The sequence below is a fragment of the Lepidochelys kempii genome, chromosome 6 (assembly GCF_965140265.1).
Source record: "Lepidochelys kempii isolate rLepKem1 chromosome 6, rLepKem1.hap2, whole genome shotgun sequence".
Taxonomy (NCBI): Eukaryota; Metazoa; Chordata; order Testudines; family Cheloniidae; genus Lepidochelys; species Lepidochelys kempii.
In genome coordinates, this window is record NC_133261.1 from 96,173,167 (window position 1) to 96,189,034 (window position 15,868).

The 15,868-nt window shown below is 46.6% G+C and overlaps 1 protein-coding gene across 1 annotated transcript in view; it reads left to right on the forward strand.

Moving 5' to 3' along the window:
* TSHR (thyroid stimulating hormone receptor) overlaps positions 1-15,868 on the forward strand; it is a 211,864-nt gene that overhangs the window by 167,461 nt on the left and 28,535 nt on the right. The window lies entirely within an intron of this gene.

Sequence of the window (15,868 nt, forward strand, 5' to 3'; positions counted from 1 at the left end):
GCAATGACTGGCCACTTGCTTAGGCGTGCGCACGAGGTGTGCACACCCTAACACAGTGCAGAGCTCGGTGGGGGCGGGGCTACTTGCTCCCATGGGGGAGCGTGTCTGGCTCTGTGCTGAGCCAAACACTGCTAGGAGCCTCATGGTTAGTGGGGCCGGGGGGTTGGATAAGGGGCTGGGGCAGTCAGGGGACAGGGAGCAGGGTGGGTTGGATACATAGGCAGCGAGATGGGTTGTGGTGCCCATGCTCCATGGTTCGGCAATGTGAGGTGGGGCGCTCTCACCTGGGGGCAGCTCCCCACTCCCTGGCGTCCCTGTGTGCTGCGGAGAGTCTCAGCAGAGGCAGGGCAGCTCCGCACGCTGCCTCTGTCCCCCCTCCCAGAGCTGACCTGGTTCCCAGCCCATTGGCCAAGGTTCCTGGCCAATGGGAGCTGTAGGGGGGGTGGTGCCTGAGCTGCCTGACCAAGCCTCCCCAGCAGGGAGTGGGAGGGAGCTGCAGGCAGAGAGAGCAGCAGGAGTCTGTCACTTTCAGACACAGATGGGGGGGCATTGTGGGGGAGACAAACAGATGGAGCCGGGGGCAGGAGAAAGGAGCAGCGATGGGCACCCCAGGGCTAGCATAAAATACACACTAAAGACGGGGCTTCCTGAGGGGCGGGGTATAGTAACACTCCCTTCTCCTACAGGCCAGGCCCAGGCTGCAGCTGGCTCTGTCCATCACTTCCCCCCTTCCCACAGAGACCCACACAACCCTCTGCCCCCCTGGAAGATCCCCATCACCCCCTGTGCCCCCATCACCCCTCTCCAGAGAGCCCCCCCTTTGTGCCTCCAGAGACAGCTCCCCTCCCCCTGCCTCCCCTGCTCCCAAGCTCCCTACAATCTTCCCCTTTGCCTTCCCCCTCCCGCCCCCACCTCATTGGCCAGGAGGCTCCCAGACTGTTGGCCACCAAGGCCAATGGGAGGTGCACCTGAGGCAGGGGGCCTGCTTGCAGATGCAGACATGCCCGGCTGTGCCTCCAAGCACAGGGAGGTGGAGCCACAGGTGAACAAACCCCGGTCATCATCATCACAGGCACAGCAATTCTCTGGATATTTAATTTCACTGAGGCAAGTAATTTAATCTGCTCTTCCTTTCCAGACAGTTTGTGGCTTTTCTTGTAAGAAAACTTACAATTTCTTTGCAAAGAAGTCCAGTTATAGTTTTTCACTTGAAAAGTATATTTTCTGGTTGTTCATAAGCTCATTTATTTTGTTAACTCAGTTTCATAGGAAATTTTAAAGGTCACTTGAATTGTAACTGTTTTTTTCCATTGGTCCAAAAACACATGGAAGATGTGTAGATTTTTATTTCTGTGGGCCAAACCATGTAGAAATGTAAATGTCAGAGATAGAAAAGCTCTGCAAGGGTATGGGTCCCTCAGGAAATTGTCCTCAAGTCATTCATTCTTCTGGGCATTCCATTCTATTGTTCCCTCTTACAGTGAGAGAGATCAGTCTCTCCACCCACAGGGGAGATGCAGAAGACTGGACCAATCCTGCAGCCACTCTGCCTCTACCCTTTTTCTCTGTCTGCTCCCTCTGCCAGCCCCTTTGGTCCCCTAGGATTCCACCTACCATTATTCCCTCTGGGTCTTCTTTCTCTGGAGCTTCTCATGAAGTAAAGTTGTCGTTACAGGTTCTTATCTCTGCAATGTATTTAATTTTGATGTATTTATTGTTAATTAATGCACTATGGGAGCCCCCCTTCAGCCCTCTGTATAAATTGATCCTCTTCTTTCCGTATGTTTTGCCCATAGGGTTTTCTGCAGCCCTAGGGCAGCCAGCAATAAAACCTGTGCCTTTGCAATGGGGTGAAGGAAGGGGGACCATGAGATCCCTATTTATGTGATTTGCAAGAAGTGTTATCATTACTCAGGGTACCAAATGTGTTTAAATGATATAAGTGCCTTGTAAAATCCCAAAGCAAACTCATTTTCATTTTTCATATAATAATCTCATATACAGTATACACACATTTTTCATTCTATTAGTTGATTTTATTACTATTAATAATAATTATTATTATTATTATTATTAACTAGGTTACTGGGTTTTTTTCAGTGTGAAAAATTGTGTGCTAAATGTTCGCCTTTAAAAAAAAAAATTCCCTGGGTACACACCCTAATGAAATGTGCTCTGCACGCCTGTGGCCACTTGGAAGACAGAAGAGACGGGCTTATTTATCCCTGTGCCAGGACTGGCCCTTAGAAATTAGATACAGAAAAGTCTTATCAGGTTATCTAGTTCATCCCATTAAGATTTGTTTCCTACAGCATTTTTCTAGTGCTTTGTCTAGGCCATGTAATTTCTGCTGCTTCCCCATATAGGCTTTTCTACCATCTGATCTCACAATTAGGTAGGGAGTGCCAATTGCAATTATATTTTTAGTGATGTGGGCTGGGAACTGGACAGAAGCCAGCCACTCATTTCACACAGGCCACTGCACACCCAGCCAATACCAAAAAGTTTTATTTACTCTTGAACTGGATCACATTTGGCCACTGAGCTAAAGGTAACAAGCTACATAAACCTCTACCAGTCCTTGTTGAGACATCCTTTAGTTCAGAGATTGGCAACTTTTGGCACGCGGCCCACCAGGATAAGCCCACTGGCGGGCCGGGACGGTTTGTTTACCTGCTGCATCCGCAGGTTTGGCCGATCACAGCTCCCACTGGCCACAGTTCACTGTCCCAGGCCAATGGGGGCTTCAGGAAGCGCCGCGGGCCAAGGGATGTAAGGTAAGCAGCAGGGATACGGACCCTGGACTTCAGGAAAGCAGACTTCGACTCCCTCAGGGAACGGATGGATAGGATCCCCTGGGGGACTAACATGAAGGGGAAAGGAGTCCAGGAGAGCTGGCTGTATTTCAAGGAATCCCTGTTGAGGTTACAGGAACAAACCATCCCGATGTGTCGAAAGAATAGTAAATATGGCAGGCGACCAGCTTGGCTTAACGGTGAAATCCTAGCGGAACTTAAACATAAAAAAGAAGCTTACAAGAAGTGGAAGGTTGAACGTATGACCAGGGAAGAGTATAAAAATATTGCTTGGGCATGTATTTTTAATGAAATCAGGAGGGCCAAATCGCACCTGGAGCTGCAGCTAGCAAGAGATGTCAAGAGTAACAAGAAATGTTTCTTCAGGTATGTTAGCAACAAGAAGAAAGCCAAGGAAAGTGTGGGCCCCTTACTGAATGAGGGAGGCAACCTAGTGACAAAGGATGTGGAAAAAGCTAATGTACTCAATGCTTTTTTTGCCTCTGTCTTAACGAACAAGGTCAGCTCCCAGACTACTGCACTGGGCAGCACAGCATGGGGAGGAGGTGACCAGCCCGCTGTGGAGAATCAAGAGGTTCGGGACTATTTAGAAAAGCTGGACGAGCACAAGTCCATGGGGCCGGATGCGTTGCATCTGAGAGTGCTAAAGGAGTTGGCGGATGTGATTGCAGAGCCATTGGCCATTATCTTTGAAAACTCATGGCGATCCGGAGAAGTCCCGGACGACTAGAAAAAGGCTAATGTAGTGCCCATCTTTAAAAAAGGGAAGAAGGAGGATCCTGGGAACTACACGCCAGTCAGCCTCACCTCAGTCCCTGGAAAAATCATGGAGCAGGCCCTCAAGGAATCAATTCTGAAGCACTTAGAGGAGAGGAAAGTGAGCAGGAACAGTCAGCATGGATTCACCAAAGGCAAGTCCTGCCTGACTAATCTAATTGCCTTCTATGACGAGATAACTGGCTCTGTGGATGAGGGGAAAGCGGTGGACGTGTTGTTCCTTGACTTTAGCAAAGCTTTTGACACGGTCTCCCACAGTATTCTTGCCAGCAAGTTAAAAAAGTATAGGCTGGATGAATGGATTATAAGGTGGATAGAAAGTTGGCTAGATTGTCGGGCTCAATGAGTAGTGATCAATGGCTCCATGTCTAGTTGGCAGCCAGTGTCAAGTGGAGTCCCCAGGGGTCGGTCCTGTGGCCTGTTTTGTTCAATATCTTCATAAATGATCTGGAGGATGGCATGGATGGCACCCTCAGCAAATTTGCAGATGATACTAAACTAGAAGGAGTGGTGGATATGCTGGAGGGCAGGGATAGGATACAGAAGGACCTAGACAAATTGGAGGATTGGGCCAAAAGAAATCTGATGAGGTTCAATAAGGATAAGTGCAGGGTCCTGCACTTAGGACAGAAGAACCCAATGCACCGCTACAGACTAGGGACCGAATGGCTAGGCAGCAGTTCTGCGGAAAAGGACCTAGCGGTGACACTGGACGAGAAGCTGGATATAAGTCAGCAGTGTGCCCTTGTTGCCAAGAAGGCCAATGGCATTTTGGGATGTATAAGTAGGGGCATAGCGAGCAGATCGAGGGACGTGATCGTCCCCCTCTATTCGACAATGGTGAGGCCTCATCTGGAGTACTGTGTCCAGTTTTGGGCCCCACACTACAAGAAGGATGTGGATAAATTGGAGAGAGTCCAGAGAAGGGCAACAAAAATGATTAGGGGTCTGGAACACATGACTTATGAGGAGAGGCTGAGGGAACTGGGATTGTTTAGTCTGCAGAAGAGAAGAATGAGGGGGGATTTGATAGCTGCTTTCAACTACCTGAGAGGTAGTTCCAGAGAGGATGGTTCTAGACTATTCTCAGTGGTAGAAGAGGACAGGACAAGGAGTAATGGTCTCAAGTTGCAGTGGGGGAGGTTTAGATTGGATATTAGGAAAAACTTTTTCACTAGGAGGGTGGTGAAACACTGGAATGCGTTACCTAGGGAGGTGGTAGAATCTCCTTCCTTAGAAGTTTTTAAGGTCAGGCTTGACAAAGCCCTGGCTGGGATGATTTAATTGGGGATTGGTCCTGCTCTGAGCAGGGGGTTGGACTAGATGACCTCCTGAGGTCCCTTCCAACCCTGATATTCTATGATTCTATGATTCTATGATCCAAAGTGAGGACAGTGAGGAGTCCGACGAGAATATTGAGTCACGTAATGCATATGACACGAAATTGCTTGTCTCATTCACGGGCATGCTCTCCACCATGGAAGCCGCTTTTGGGCTTGGGAAACAAGCACTGAGTGGTGGGATCACATCGTTCTGCAAGTGTGGGATGACGAGCAGTGGCTGCAGAACTTTCAGATGAGAAAAGCCACTTTCATAGGACTGTGTGCTGAACTTACCCCGACCCTGCGGTGCAAGGACATGAGATTGAGAGCTGCCCTGCCGGTGGAAAAACAGGTTGCTATTGCAATCTGGAAGCTGGCAACTCCAGACAACTACCGATCGGTCGCTAACCAGTTTGGAGTGAGAAAGTCAACAGTTGGAATTGTGTTGATGCAAGTTTGCAGGGCCATTAATCGCATCCTGCTCAGAAGAACCGTGACTCCGGGTAACGTGCATGACATTGTGGCTGGCTTTGAACAAATGGGTTTCCCTAACTGCGGAGGCGCGATAGATGGGAAGCATATTCCTATTTTGGCACCAGACCACCTAGCCTCCCGAGTATGTTAACTGAAAGGGGTATTTCTCCATGGTTCTCCAGGCGCTTGTGGATCACCATGGGCGTTTCATTGTCATTAACGCAGGCTGCCCCGGAAAGGTGCATGACGCATGCATCTTTCGGAACACTGGCCTGTTCAGGAAGCTGCAAGCCGGAACTTTTTTCCCAGACCAGAGGATCACTGTAGGGGAAGTCTAAATGCCCATTTTGATCCTTGGAGACCCCGCTTACCCTTTAATGTCATGGCTCATGAAACCCTACACAGGGAGCCTGGACAGCAGTCAGGAATGGTTCAACTACAGGCTGAGCCAGTGCTGAATGACTGTGGAGTGTGCTTTTGGCCATTTGAAGGGCCGCTGGCGCTCTCTTTATGGGAAGCTGGACTTGGCCGAAGCCAGCATCCCTGCGGTTATATCCGCATGCTGTACCCTCCATAATATTTGTGAAGGGAAGGGTGAAAGCTTCACTCAGGCGTGGGCCTCAGAGAGTCAACATCTGGAGGCTGAATTTGCACAGCTAGAGAGCAGGGCTATTAGAGGGGCCCAGCGTGGGGCTGCAAGGATTAGGGATGCCTTAAGGGAGCAATTTGAGGCTGAAAGCCACCAGTAATGTCTGTTGCTCTGCACGGGAGTTAAGTGCAGTGGCTGTCTTTGGTACACTGAATTGTGGTGCTTGTTGCTTTCCTGAGCTAAGGTATATTTTGCTTTATGCTCTAATAAAGTATGTTTTCAAAGTGAAAAACTTCATTTATTGAAAAGAAAATTCATTTATTGAAATAAAAACAAAGTAATACAACGGCAAGGGGATGGGGTCGGAGGGGACCAGTTCACTCACAGACTTGAGAATGTCCTGATTTCATACTCTGGAATCCTGTCTGGAGTGCTGTGCACTTAGTGCTGCACTTCAGGATGGCTATAAGGCATGTTGAGGGGGATTGAGTGCAGTGGACAAGGGTTGTAGTTTTCGTGGGTGGATGGTGAAGCTGGAGGTGAGCCTGGATAGAGTCCAGTTGGCGCTCCATTATGCTAATCAGCTGATCCATGCTTTACTGCCAGAGCACCGCGTTTTGTTGCCGGTGATCCTCATTCTTCTGGTGGATCCTCCTTTCACTCTCCCTCCACTTCTGTGCCTTTCGATTCTTCCACAGACTGCCGCATCACTTCCTGCAGCATGTCTTCTTTGCTTTTATGGGACCTCTTCCTGAGTGCTCTCACTCTGTCGGCCGGTGATAACACTGGTGGCTGAGATCTCAAGGTTGCACCTATACAGGCAAAATGCAACACTTAACAGAGGAAGCATTGTATACACCAGACAGAGCAATGATTCCCCCGCACTTAAGGAGGGCAATCACAGTCCAAACAAAACCATACTTTGCCTGCCCCAAAGCGAGCGCACATAAGCCACAGGAGCCCCAGAAATGGTGAGTAAGCACAGGGTCCAGGGGGACTGATTGTTTCATGGGTGTACTGTCTTCTGGATTTCTGTGCCGTGGGGAGAGCCAACAGCTCCAGGGGAAATTTACACTGAACACTGTCACAACATTCTCCACAGGAGATCGTCCTGGAAGATATTTCGCTGCTGAGGGTGACCGGGGAAGCAAGGGAGGGTCTTCTACTACAAAGCGGCTTCCACCCTGGCCCATACACAGCTTGACTGTGTGCAGTAATGGTCCCCCCGCCCCTCACGGCACAGTGGCATGGACACGTTAGCCTGACTGGGGCAAGAACCACGCTGGCTCTCCCAATAAACCTGAGCAGGCGCATTGCCCACGTTCTGTCTGAGACTTTTGAAGAGATCACCGATGCCGATTACCGTGGTGTGAGAGAGCACATCAATGCGCTATTCCACATCTAGGCATGCATGTATCCCAAACCCTCCTCGCCCAAAGAGCCTGCACCAAAGAACTTCCTTCCCGAAAAAAAAAAAACGCCTACCAGGAACCTCCTCTGTTGTTTGTCCTTCCCCAAGCACCGGACGCTGTGACTGGCTGCCTTCCTCCTGGCTCGAGAAGAGCTCCTGGCTGCATGCATCAAGGGATTCTGGGGTGTCTCCCCCCTCCTCAGCACCCTCGCTTGCATTTTCCTCCTCCTCCTCCTCCTCCCCCCACCTTGCTGTGCTGGGCTCAGAAGTGTCCATGGTGGTCGTTGGAGTGGAGGTGGGGTTGCCCCCAAGTATCGCATCCAGCTCTTTGTAGAAATGGCAGGTCACGGGGGCAGCACCAGAGCAGCCGTTTGCCTTGCAGGCTTTGTGGTAGGCATTCCGCAGCTCCTTCACTTTAACCCTGCACTGTATGGTGTCCCAGTCATGGCCCCTTTCCATCATGGCCCTTGATATGTGCCCGAAGGTATCGTAATTCCTGTGTATTTAAACTGACAACTATAGAGATAAGTGTCCATTAACAATTCCCCTAGCCTTCCAGTGTTCAGGTACAGCTATATTGTTGAATTGGGACGATGTCTATGGGTATAGAAAGAAAAATGGTGTACTAGTTGTGCACTCAATTTCTAAGCAAAGCCGTGGTAAAGTCAGAATGCTTATATCTAGGTATAGTGAGTTGTAATTATTCAACCTGACAGCCACTAGGGCCTGGATCACTGGGGCTAAATGTGTGTTTGATAATATGAGATAGAGTCCTTTGGTTTGTGTTGAGGGATAGGAAAGAAGATTGGGGTTAAGAAGTTTAAATATAATTATTACAGAACTAGAGCAGCATGTCACAATTTCTTATTTTTATGGATGCAACTTCACACCTTATGCAGTTGGCTTCAAATGCATCTGATGAAGTGGGTTCTAGCCCATGAAAGCGTATTCCCAAATAAATTTGTTAGTATCTAAGGTGCCACAAGGACTCCTCGTTGTTTTTGCTGTTTCAGAGTAACACGGCTACCACTCTGAAACCTATCCGGTGCTGTAACTCCTTATCCTTGTGCTCTGAGGGATTGATCTAAAGCCCAATTAAGTCAATGGAAAGTGACTTTAGTGGAATTTGGATCAGGCCCTGACTTCCAGCTCTTGACATGTGACATTAATCTATTTCTGGTATTTTTCATGCATCCTGTCTGCCTATGGGTTGGAGGTTAGGGAAGGGGCAAGGGTGGGCGAAGGAAGAGATATACTCGTAGGAGAGCAATAATGAGGTGTTCTTCTTCGAATGCTTGCACATGTCCATTCCACTGTACATGTGTGTGTGCATTGTGCGCGATTGTCTAAGACCTTTTTTCCTCAACAGTACCTGTCAGGGTAGCTTGAGTGCCCTCTGCCATCATGCACTGCAGCATGTAAGTATAAGAGAGTGGAGCACAGACACACACCGACCTTCTTCAGTTCTTTCTGACCTCCCGGGAGGTTGTCGGAATGGAGTCAAATTTGTTGTGGCAAGAGCTTCCCTCACTCCTTGGTATATATACCCTCTTACTGTTAGAAATTAGTTAGCTGAAGTTAGTTTAGTTGGTTTTTAGTACTTGTTTTAGTTTTAGGTCTTTTTTGATTAAATTTTATCTTTCAGTACTGGGATCGGTACTGGAACGAAGCCTCACTCACTGGGAGTTTAAGGCTTGCAGAAAGCCTGTGCCAGTCGGTGACCCGCACCTGGCTTTCTTTAAATATTTGGGAGAATCCCACATCAGCATCAGATGTCACATTTGTGAAGGATTTAAGCCCAGCTCAAAGAAAGAAAGAACAGCGAGGCTCAGGTGTTTACTTATGGAGGTAGCACTTTGCACTCTATCGGAGTCATCACATGGGGAAAGCACCCCATGTATGGAGGCGCCCCATCAGAGATATCTGCAGCTCCTCGATCCCTTTCGCCAGTGCTGAAGAAAAGGCATAGACCCTCCCAGGGTTTGGTACTCATTGAGTTTGTTGGTATAGAAGCCAGGTAGAGGCAGAGACTCTATGAGACATTTGAGAGAGAGAGGCTCTCCCTAGAGCACTTATCAGTTAAGAAGAAGAGACTGCTGCCTCTGGAACCTGTGCCAGGTCTGTCGAGACCATCCTCCAAAAGATCATTGCATCAGGGTCATCAGTTGTTGCCACACTCAGTCACCCTGGAGGAGTATGCAAGGGACCCGCTTCGCCTTTCAGTGCCAGTATCCCTGGCAGTACAGGAAGGCTTACAATTGGTACTGATTCCTGCAGCTCCTACCTCACCATGTCAGGAACCAACAATACTGTTACCTCCCAAGCTTCCACAAAAGCTGGTGCAGTCAAGAGGAAGTCTCCAATGATATCCCCAGTACTGCTGTTATCAGGTTCTGGCTACCTATCTCAAGTCCAAACTGGTTCTTCCCCTCAGTTGTCAAAGGTATCGGACTCTTCTTCTTCAGACTCAGAGGTGTGTTTGTCTTTGTCATGTCCAAGATTGGGAACATACACTTCATCAGAGACCATGGGTCATGCAGCAGTCACAGCACTGGCCTCCTGCTCAGGGGCAATGGCTCGGTCAAGGTTCCAGGCCCATATTACTGACCATTTTGGATACTGTGAGGTGTCTTTCCTCCCACAAGGATCTTTCCTCCGCTTTCTCATTTACTGTCCTCAATGGCAGGCCAGGGGCATCAGCACTGTGGACATCATTCTCCAGTACCAAGATTGGTACTGAGCATCCAGAAGTCACTCGGGCTGGTTCTCCACCACAAGACATAGAGCAGCCACAACCTCAGAATCCTGTTGCATCTGACCAGATCAGGTGGCAAGAGATTCACCACCACCAGAGGACCACAGAGCTCATCAAGATCTATTGAGAAGGGTGGCCTCTGTTCTTGACAGTCAGACAGAGGAGGTGTGTGAAAGCTCTCACAAGCTGGTGGACATTGTGGTATCAGTGGCCCCTGCCAGAGTGGCCCTGCTGATCAACAATGCCATTTTACTCCTACTAGAATTCTGCACCACTGCACAAAGCAGAATTTACACAGAATTTATGGTCCCCACAGAATTTTATTTTTTCACGCAGAATTTGTGATTTCTGATGCTCTGTAATGGGATTGGCACCCACCTCTTGTGAGTGCCCCCCTCTGGTTGTGTGCGGTCTTTAAAGTATGGAGCCATATCCCCAGGGGTTCCTCCCTGGAGACACTATCTTCCTGCAGCACTCCCCAGGCTCAGTCCCTACTCAGGGTCCTCAGCCTGCCAGGAGCTCCTTCATTGCTTCCCCAGTCTTTGCTGGCAAACTGTCTTTGGCTCAGTCCTAGCAGGTCATCAAGTTGGGCCATTTCCAGCACAAATCCATGATCACTTTAGATAAGCTATTACCAGCAGGACAGTGGGGTGGGAGGAGGTATTGTTTCATGATCTCTGTGTGTATATAACGTCTGCTGCAGTTTCCACGGTATGCATCCGATGAAGTGAGCTGTAGCTCACGAAAGCTCATGCTCAAATAAATTGGTTAGTCTCTAAGGTGCCACAAGTACTCCTTTTCTTTTTGCGAATACAGACTAACACGGCTGTTACTCTGAAACCAGTCCTGGCCAAGGTACTGTTCTCCCGCCTATGGTGGACAAACCCACATCACAAACACATGGGAGTCCCCCTTCTTCCCTCTTCTCCTGACAAAACTATCATCATCATCTATGCTTCCCTACTAGGCTGGGGAGCCCAAATGGACAACTGGTCATTCTATCTACAGGACCAAGCACACTGGGGCAGCAATCCTGACAGGGGGTGCTGGACACTACTGTCATATAAATAATAATGATACTTGTCCACTGAAATGAGGACTGAAAACACCAACTCATTTCAGATAAGTTGCCAGACATATTTCAGTGAATAATTGATGTTCAGTCATTACCTGGACTGAATGTCACTGGCCTAGATTTGAACGCTAGAGGTAAAATTATCCTATTTCCAATATCAATCTCCTGAGCGAGAAAATCCCCTGAAAGCCATTAATAATTGAAAACATTACTGAGAACAAAGATACAGACAATACCACTATTTTCAGAATGTTAACATCTGTTTTAAAACTTACTTTGTAGGCATGAATGATAAACAGTATCTGTTTCACAATTCATGCTCTGGACATTGTTTTCAGGAATTTATTTCTGTGGTTCCTTCATGAAATTTATTCATGCTGGCTCAGATCCTGAGGTACAATGCAGCTTCTTTCTGCCACACTGAGGAGAGGTTCTGTCCCTAAACCTCTGCACAGCCAGACACAAGAGGATCACTTTGGTGTAGGGGGAAACTCTTGTGGCATACAACCTGCATAGCAGCCGCTACACCACCCTTTGCCCCTGCTGCCTACAAAGAAGGAATGTCCAGAGCACAGGGCTCTGGGGCTTTCCTACAACCCACTGATCCCTGGCTGCCATATTGTTAATTGAAATTGCTGGCAGCTGGCATAACTCAGAGCCGCCTTCAGGTTACTGTAAGTTACAGTAGGGAACCAGCTCAGCAAGGAGCCAGCCCCAGGATCTGGGAAATGCAAAGTCTACTTTTGCACCCACTATGGAGCTGCACCAAGGTTCTGGGCCAGTATCATGCTTGTTGTCTCATTACTGATGGCATGTTATGTAGAAACTCTAAACTCATTTAATAATTTGATGGTCATATTTAAAATGTAGCTGATGGGGGCATATTTTTTTCTGCTTTACTAAACTCTGTAGACTTACTCTAAAATTAGAAGACAAAAAGAATTGGTGATTCTATCAAAAGAAAACACACTTATCCAATGATGTATTTTCATGAGGAAGCTCAGTAACTGTTCCTGGTTAAAACTGTACTTGGATAACAACAAGGGTTTTACCATAAAGGATCTTTTGGAGAAAAATATTGAAATGCAATCAACACATTAAACTGTATCTTAAAACCTTTCTGAGAAAGAAAGCCCAGAGGGCAATTATTATATAAGAATGCTCTGTGTTGTTGTCTGACGTTCTTTTTCTTTTTCCATTTCTTTTTTTCATGTTTCATATAATGAGTTTTGTATTGATGAAGTTAGCAGATTCTTTTCTTTATTCCTAGAACAGGCTCAGAATGAGCAGCAATAGTGTAAGTTTCCCCTGCACTGCCTATCCAATGTGCCTCAAACTTGACACAAATTGAGGAGAGGGTTACAAGAAGTTGGCTGAAGGGAAAGAAAAAAACAGGAGCATGTGGTTATGGAGTAGAGCTTGGTGAAAGGTGTGGCTTAAATTTTTTTCACTGAAAAATGCTGATTTGGGACAACCAAGACATTTTGTGCATCTGAAGAAGTGGGGTTTTTACCCATGAAAGCTTATGCCCAAATAAATCTGTTAGTATTTAAGGTGCCACCGGACTCCTTGTTGTTTTTGTGAATTTGTGTCAATTTCAACAAATTTTCAGTCAAAGAAAGAAATGTCAAAACAGTTCATTTCTACATTAAAGTTGTTGATATTTTGGGCTTGAAGCACACGTGGGCTTAGGTTCCTAACTCCAACTTTTAGGCGCCATTCACAAAACTGAGAAGGAAGAGGAAGTGGTGATGTCACCACCCCTTTTATAACAAGTAGCTCAGTGATTAGGGCACTCACCTAAGATATAGAAGATCTAAGTTTGAATCCTCACTAAGGAGCAGGGACTGGAACCCTGGTGTCCCACACCTTCCAGTTGAGTGTCCTAACCACCAGGCTAGAGAGCCATTTTTATTTTGTGCCTGGGTCAATGAATATTTAATTATTTATACAAAGTGGAGCAGCTTCAACAGGAGAGATTGAGAGACCTATCACAGAATACCTTATAGCCTGGTGGTTAGGGCATGCAGTTGAGAGGGTGGAGACCTGGGTTTCAGTTCCTGCACTAGAGTGGAGTTTCAAATGTGGGTCTTCATATTCCGGGTGGAGTGATCTAACTCCTGGATAAATGACATTTGCTTTTTTTTTTTTTTTTTAAAAAGTTGCCACAAATTAAAAAGTTTAGTTTGGGGTTGAATAAAATGTTTTGTTTGACTCAAAGCTAATTTTTTTCACAAGCTTCAACTTGCTGAAAATTCCAAAAAATATTCTGTTTTAGGTCAACATAAAAAGAATTTATTTTATTATTGTTATTTTTTGGAACTGCCTGCTAATGGAAAAAATCAGTTATTCACATAACTCTATTATGGAGAGTAGTTATGTGCACAATTAGCAGTTCTTTGAGTGCTTGTCCATATATATTCCACTCATGGTCTGCATGTGCCCTGTGTGATTGAGAATCTGAGTCTTTTGTCCAGTGGTGTCCAGTGTGGCCATGCATGTGCCCTGAATGTTTTCATGCCCTGCACCAAAGAGATACAGGGTAGAGCAGCCCAAATGTTACTCCATTTCTGCTCACCACCCATGGCTGCAAGACAAAACTACTTGTTGTCATTCTCATGAGCTTAGATTTTTCTAACCTTGTGTATATATCCCTACTTTCATACTTATTGTTAATGATTAGTATTAGGTTTTTTGCTTGTTGGCAAATACTTCTGATAGATTTTCTTTTCTTTTTTCAACTTTTTACTGGGTATACATCATAATTCTCCTGTTACTGCAGCTTAGATATGTCAAACCCTAAATCCTCCAGATTTAGGTATTGCCTCTATTGTGAGAGTGCATTACCCATAAATGAGGACCATACATGATGCCTTTTTTTTGAGTGCCAAGGGAGGTCCCACATCCCCAGTCAATGAACAGTCTGCAAGTCTTTCTCAGAGAGAACATTAAACATCAAAGAACCTCATCTGAAAATGTCTTTGCTTGATTGATCCATGATTCCAGCCTCAAACTCTGGTATCTCTGAGCCCACTGGGGAAGATCTTCCTGTTTCCAGTAGTACACCTGTTAACTCAGTGTCTGCCAGCTCCAGAGCTGTCATGTACGGCTGCAATTTCTGTCTCAGAAAGAATTGACAAAAAGAAGGAGCACTGCTCTGGAAGAGTTAGAGGCAGATCACCAGTGAAAGTCTCCTTTAACAGGTGGTCTGGTTCCCTTCACTGTTCTTAGTGTAAAGAGACTTGACAGTCTAGTATGGCTGCTGTGGAACTCAAAAACATCACACTGTTGATGTTTCAGTACCACAGTGGTATATAAAATTGGATGCCTCTTTGGTGCTGGCTCCTGCCATATTGTCTAATATTGCTTCCTTGGCACAAATGATCTCTGTTATAATTCCTTCAGTCCCAGCAATGACTGCTATGCTCCGCTCAGTACATCAGCACAGTTGACTCCACTCTTTCCTATGCTCGCTCCCCTGTTGACCCACTGCACCATTTAGTACTGACAAAGTATGTGGTACAGGGAGGCTTGCAGGTGTTGGAGGAGACTTCTCTCTACTTCTCTCAATAACACCTCTTCAATACTGGTACCTTTATCTGCGGCACTGAGTGTGTTTCAAAGTCCAACTGCACAGGGTCTACTGGTACAGATGACTAGTCCAGCTTCTTCCACCCCACCATTGGATGCAGAGTGCTTCATTATATCTTCCTTAGGATCACAAGACAGGATGCAGGAGTCATCTACATATTCCTCAATGGCATCTCCTTTTGCCTCTTACAAATCTTGTAGATGTTCAAGAGACTCTTCTCATGTGAGATTCTACAGTGACTATCACTGTCTTGCCCCATGATTTCCTCTTTGCTATTGGGCCTTCCCTTTGCTGTTGGGCCTTCCCTTTGCAATATGCCTGCATGGCCCTTCTGAAATCTATGGGGTTCATATAGGCCAGAACATCATACCTCTGTGCCACCTCTCAGGGAAAAAAAATCCTCCTTCTGCTTCTGCTTCTCAGCCTGCTCCTTGACATTGCCTTTTCAAGGTCCTCCTCAAACCGAGGAGATGTCTGAAGAAGTTCCACCTCAAGCTGGTGATTTGATGGGACCTACACCTGTATCATTCTTGTTGTCTGACAAGTTGTAATTCCTGCTGCCCCATTGCAACTGGTTGATTTTAAAAATTTTCAAAACTTACTTAAGAGAGAGGTTGAGTGTCTTCAAACCCCTGTTGAGGAGGTTCAGGAATGCTCTCATAAACTGATTGACATACTTCATTCAGCTACATCTAGGAAAATAGCTCTCCCTATTAATGATGCTATTGTGGACCTGCAAAGATTTTGAGGCAAACTCCTGCTACGTTAAGGTTTTGGTTTTTAAATACCATGCTCCTTTGCAGGGACAGAATTTTCTATACTTATCCAGTACCAGGATCTCTAGTTTTTGACAGCTGCCAATTGTTAAGGGCTTTGCCTTCACCCTCTTCTGGTTCTTGTCATGCAGACAGAAAACAGAAGACCAGAAGTCCAAAGTGTAGGCAATGTGATGTTTATTGGGGTTAATCAAGCAAACACAACCATAGTTTTGCGTCCCATGGGAGGGGTAAGGAGTGAGGTTGTGCTTTGCTTAGGGATAGGCATTTCTTTAGCTTTA